This window comes from Cebus imitator, unplaced genomic scaffold (genome assembly GCF_001604975.1).
Source record: "Cebus imitator isolate Cc_AM_T3 unplaced genomic scaffold, Cebus_imitator-1.0 Scaffold62, whole genome shotgun sequence".
NCBI classification, from domain to species: domain Eukaryota; kingdom Metazoa; phylum Chordata; class Mammalia; order Primates; family Cebidae; genus Cebus; species Cebus imitator.
Genome location: NW_016107377.1, coordinates 873414 through 879678, shown reverse-complemented (window position 1 = coordinate 879678; position 6265 = coordinate 873414). Strand labels below are relative to the sequence as shown.

Sequence of the window (6265 nt, the reverse complement as noted above, 5' to 3'; positions counted from 1 at the left end):
TGTATTTCTGAGGTTTTTAGAAGTGCGTTTTTTTGTTTGTTTGTTTGTTTGTTTTTTTAGACGGAGTTTTGCTCTTGTTACCCAGGCTGGAGTGCAGTGGCGCGATCATAGCTCATTCCAGCATCAACCTCCTGGGCTCAATAGATCCTCCTGCCTCAGCCTCCTGAATAGCTGGAACTATAGGTGTGGGCCACCGTACCGAGTTTAGATTTTTGCTTACAGGATAAACCATTCCTCTCAAGAAGTATGATAGATTTCATGAATACACCATATTATCTTTCAAAATTCTAAGAATTTCTAAAACTCAAAACACGTTTAGCTCCAAGGGCTCTGGATAAGAGATGCTGGACCAGCACAAACATGACTGCAATGTACATGTGTGGCAGAATGTATTTTCCAAAGATGCCCTCAACAATATTTCCTGTCTTCACGCTCATCCAGAACTTTCTCTAATTTCCCTTCCTGTGAATCTGGGTGGAATGTTGAGATTACAGGCATGAGCCACCAAGCATGGCTGGGATGATTTGTTATGCAGTAGCAATAGTAAGTGGAGCAACACACTTCTTTTTCTTTCTTTCTTTTTTTTTTTTTTTTGAGAGAAAGTCTTGCTCTATCACCCAAGCTGAAGTGCAGTGGTACTGTCTTGGCTCACTGCAACTTCTGCCTCCTGTGTTCAAGCTAGCCTCCTGCCTCAGCNTAGAGACGGGGTTTCACCATGTTGACCAGGATGGTCTCGATCTCTTGACCTCGTGATCCACCCGCCTCGGCCTCCCAAAGTGCTGGGATTACAGGCTTGAGCCACCGCGCCTGGCCTAGAAGTGCGTTTTGCTTTAATTGGAATTGAATCATAGCACACATACAGAAAAATATACATTATAACAAAAGTATACTAAATTTTTACAAACCGAATATACTGAATATACTCATTTAACCAACACTCATATCAAGAAGTGAGGACATTACTGTATATGATGTACACATGTACATCATATATGTATGTGTATGTATATGACAGTGTATGTATGTGTATGATATGCGTATGTATATGATGTAGACTGTCTCCAATCTGATAGTTCGATGTACCGATTTGTTAATTTCATGATGGTGAGAAAGTGATATATGTTCTGTAGAAACTGAACTTCAGGAAGGCCGGGTGCGGTGGTTCACACCTGTAATCCCAGCACTTTGGGAGGCCGAAGCAGGTGATCATTGAGGTCAGGAGTTCAAGACCAATCTGGTCAATATGGTGAAGCCCCATCTCTACTAAAAATACAAAAAATTGGCCAGGCGTGGTGGTGTGCACCTGTAATCCCAGCTACTAAGGAGGCTGAGGCAGGAGAATCGCTTGTACCCAGGAGGCAGAGGTAGCAGTGAGGGGAGATCTCACCACTCTACTCCAGCCTGGCAACAGAGTGAGACTCCATCTCCAAAAAAAAAGAAAGAAACTGGTCTTCAAGTACGTATACAACCATTCTGTTTTTCAGTTTTGGTACAGTATTCAATAAATGACATGAGATATTCAACACTTGATTATAAAATAGGCATTGTGTTAGATAATTTTACCCAACTTTAGGCTAGTGTAAGTGTTCCGAGCACATTTAAGGTGGACTGGTCTAAATTAAGATGTTTGGTAGGTTACGTGGATTCAATGCATTTTCAGTTTATGGTATTTTCAGCTCACAGTGCGTTTAGCAGGCTGTAGCCCCTCTGTCGAGGAGCATCTGTGCTGTTATATCTGGCTTTTGCTCACCATGTTTTTGAGATTCATGCATACCGATGAGTGAGATTGTAAAACCATTCATTTTAATTGCTGAATAGTATCCTGTTGTGTGAATACGCCATAGTTTACGTTCCAGTCAACTGCTGTCATCTGGCATTTGGAGAGTTTCTAGTTAGAGGATACTAGGAATAACGCTGCCATAAGCTCCCTGGGACAGCGGCTCACACGGTAACCCTTAGTTTCTTTCAATATCTTAGTTCTGCTTCCCTCTGAGCTGGTTTCATCAGATTCACGTGTTCCTCTTGACCAGCTCATTCCCAGCTGCTCCAGGCTTCCATTCCACAGCTAAGTTACTTAGCCAAAAAAGAAATTTCATAATAAAGCCTCACTGGTCTGGCTTCATTCACATATTCCTCCCTGAGCCGAACCCAGTGACTAAAGAGATGGAGTGTGCTCATTGGACAGAAGTGGTCACATGCCCACACCTCCAACCCCACGCCCCAATCCGCCCCCACCCTGGAGCCAGGAAGCAAGAGCAGCTTCCTGTGAACCACATGACTTACGTGGGGCGGGGTGGCTCCCCGAGGGGAAATCAAAGTGCAGTTATTCAAGTGGAATTGTTGCTGGGCAGGCAAAAACAACAGATATTTATGGACCACACCAGGTTTTATTTTTCAATGCTTTCATGCCTTTAGGTGTTCTGTTTCTGCTACCAGGATATACTGTGTTCTCTTTCTCCACATCCTCTAAGACCCAGCTTAAATATTTTTCCCATCCTGAAACCTCCCAGAATTATTTTTAGACTTGAATCTGGATGGATGTTCTTTTTTTTTTCCTTGAGAGTCTCACTCTGTTGCCCAGGCTGGAGTGGAGTGGCGTGATCTTGGCTCACTGCAAGCCGGGATTACAGGTGCCCACCAGGACACCCAGCTAATTTTTGTATTTTTACTAGATACAGAGTTTTGCTGTGTTAGCCAGGCTGGTCTTGAACTTCTGCCTCAGGAGATCCACCCACTGTAGCCTCCCAAAGTGCTGGGTGGGATTACAGGCCTGAGCCACCATACCCGGACTGGATAGATGGTCTTAACCTCCATTCACTCTCCTGTTGGAAGAGGTTCAGAAGCTTAAAACAACATTTAGCAGGCTCTCTTGCAGCTAGGTCAGTGGGAAATTAAGTTCTGTCAGTTACATTCATTTGCATGAGATCTGAGGGTGGGAGAGAGGCAGAGGTCATCTTCTTGGGGCTGTGTCAGCCAAGGGAACAGTTCTGGCAGGTGGGAGGAGTGTTTACGGTGGAGTCCACTGTGTAGTCCCCACTTAGGAGGGTGTGAGGCAGTAGGATGGAGGTCATGGTGATGGCAGGGACAGAACAGCAGCATTTTGGTAACCTTGGCAGCATGACCTTGCTGGAAGAAGCTTGAAATCAAAAGCCCAAAATGGCTCTTGATTTCTATTCTTCCAGACCTCCTGGCGATTTTGTAAGCACCTGTATCCCTGTATTAAAACTTTTCTTTTTAAAAAAATTATATACACGGAGTCTTATTATGTTGCCCAGGCTGGTCTCAAACTCCTAGCCTCAAGCAATCCTCCCTCCTGGGCCTCCCAAAACACTGGGATTACAGGTGTGAACAACTGTGCCTGGCCGCAAAATTCTTTTTTGGGCCAGGTGCAGTTGTTCCCAACTGTCATCCCAGCAGTTTGGGAGGCTGCGGTGGGCAGATCACCTGAGGTTGGGAGTTGGAGACCAGCCTGACCAACATGGAGAAACCCCATCTCTACTAAAAGTACAAAATTAGTGGGGTGTGGTGGCGCATGCCTATAATCCCAGCTACTCAGGAGACTGAAGCAGGAGAATGGCTTGAACCCTGGAGGCAGAGGTTGTGGTGAGTAAAAATAGTTCCATTGCACTCCAGCCTGAGCAACAAGAGCAAAACTCCATCTCTAAATAAATAAATAAATAAAATTTTTTTAAAATAAAAATTTATGGTCTGGGCATGGTGGCTTATGCCTGTAATCCCAACTCTTTGGGAGGGCAAGGTGGATCACTTGAAGTCAGGAGTTCAAGACAAGCCTGAACAACATGGTGAAACCCCATCTCTACTAAAAATAAAAATTAGCCAGGCATGGTGGTGTGCACCCGTAATTCCAGCTACTCGGGAGGCAGGGGAAGGAGAATCGCTTGAACTCGGAAGTAGTGAGCCAAGATTGCACCATTCCACTTCAGCCTGGGTGACAAGAGCGAAACTCCATCTCAAAAAAAAAATTAGAACCAGTTATGGTGGTTCACACCTGTAATCCCAGCAGTTTGGAAGGTAGAGGTGGGCAGATCACCTGAGGTCTGGAGTTTTAGACCAGCTTGGCCAACATGGTGAAACCCCACCTCTACTAAAAATACAAAAATTAGTCAGGTGTGGTGGCACACACCTGTAGTCCCAGCTTGTCCGAAGGCTGAGGCAGGAGAATTGCTTGAATCCAGGAGGTGAAGGTTGCAGTGAGCCAAGATCCTGCCACTGCACTCCAGCCTGGGCGAAAGAGTGAGACTTCGTCTCAAACAAACAAACAAACAACCGGGCACAGCGGCTCATGCTTGTAATCTCAGCACTTTGGGAGGCCGAAGTGGGTGGATCACAAGGTCGGGAGTTTGAGACCAGCCTAGATAACATGGTGAAACCCTGTCTCTACTAAAAAAAGTACAAAAAAAAATTAGCTGGGTATGGTGGCGGACACCTGTAATCCTAGGTACTCAGGAGGCTGAGGTGGGAGAATCGCGTAAATTCGGGAGACGGAGATTACAGTGAGCTGAGATTGTGCCATTGCACTCCAGCGTGACCAACAAGGTGAGACTCCATCTCAAAAAAAAAAAAAAAAAAAAAAATTTACTTAATCAGCTGGGTGTGGTGGCTCCTGCCTATAATCCTGGCAATTTAGGAGGCCGAGTTGGGTGGTTCATTTGATACAGGAGTTCAAGACCAGCATGGCCAACATAGGGAAACTCCTCTCTACTAAAAATACAAAAAATTAGCTGGGCCATGATGCTGCGTGCCTGAGGCTGAGGCAGGAGAATGGCTCGATCTTGGGAGGCAGAGGCTGCAGTGAGCCCAGACCGCTCCACTGCACTCCAGCCTGGGTGACACAGCAAGATCCTGTCTTAAAACGAAACAACACAACACAAACAAAAGAACAGGCCGGGCACAGTGGCTCATGCCTGTAATCCCAGCACTTTGGGAGGCCGAGGCTGGCGGATCACCTGAGGTCGAAAGTTCAAGAGCAGCCTGACCAACATGGAGAAACCCTGTCTCTACTAAAAAATACAAAATTGCCTGGTGGTGGTGGTGCATGCCTGTAATCCCAGCTACTCAGGAAGCTGAGGCAAGAGAATTGCTTCAAGTTGGGAGGCGGAGGTTGCAGTGAGCCAAGTTCGTGCCACTGCACTCCAGCCTTGGCAACAAGAGTGAAACTTCATCTTAAAAAAAAAAGGAACAGCTTTCCGTGCTACCTGCCAAGGGCTCCATACGGCGTTGTTCTGGATTCCTGTCGTAACTTAAAGGGAAATTTTCACAATGTTTGGAGCCCCTGATGTCCTGCAAATGAAGGAGGAGGATGTCCTTAAGTTCCTGGCTGCAGGAATCTATTTAGGTGGCACCAACCTTGACTTCCAGATGGAACAGTATATCTATAAAAGGAAAAGTGATGGCATCTACATCATAAATCTGAAGAGGACCTGGGAGAAGCTTCTACTGGCAGCTCGTGCCATTGTTGCCATTGAAAACCCTACTGATGTCAGTGTTATATCCTCCAAGAATACTGGCCAGAGGGCTGTGCTGAAGTTTGCTGCTGCCACGGGAGCCACTCCAATTGCTGGCCACTTTACTCCTGGAACCTTCATCAACCAGATCCAGGCAGCCTTCCGGGAGCCACGGCTGCTTGTGGTTACTAACCCAAGAGCTGACCCAACAGGCTGACCACCAGCCTCTCACGGAGGTGTCTTATGTTAACCTACCTACCATTGCTCTGTGTAACACAGATTCTCCTCTGCGCTGGGTGGACATTGCCATCCCATGCAACAACAAGGGAGCTCACTCAGTGGATTTGATGTGCTGGATGCTGGCTCGGGAAGTTTTGCGCATGTGTGGCACCATTTCCCATGAACACCTGTGGGAGGTCATGCCTGATCTCTACTTCTACAGAGATCCTGAAGAGACTGAAAAAGAAGAGCAGGCTGCTGCTGACAAGGCTGTGACCGAGGAGGAATTTCAGGGCGAATGGACTGCCCCAGCTCCTGAGATCACTGCTACTCAACCTGAGGTTGCCGACTGGTCTGAAGGCGTGTGGGTGCCCTCTGTGCCTATCCAGCAGTTCCCTACTGAAGACTGGAGCGCCCAGCCTGCCACGGAAGACTGGTCTGCAGCTCCCACTGCTCAGGCCACTGAATGGGTAGCAGCAACCACTGAATGGTCTTAAGCTGTTCTTGTGTGACCTCTTAAACAACATATAAGATTCATGGAAAATAAACATCGAGTTTCTAAAAAATTAAAAAAAAAAAAA

General features: G+C 46.5%; 1 long non-coding RNA gene and 1 pseudogene across 1 annotated transcript in view; one reads left to right on the top strand and one right to left on the bottom strand.

The window, feature by feature from the left end:
• Positions 1-595: 595 nt before the first annotated feature.
• LOC119471463 overlaps positions 596-6265 on the bottom strand; it is a 16243-nt gene continuing 10573 nt past the window's right edge. Inside the window, exon 2 of the long non-coding RNA XR_005200538.1 lies at positions 596-664. This is a non-coding gene — a long non-coding RNA (uncharacterized LOC119471463). The remainder of the gene's footprint in view (positions 665-6265) is intronic.
• LOC108305338 lies at positions 5266-6250 on the top strand (annotated as a pseudogene).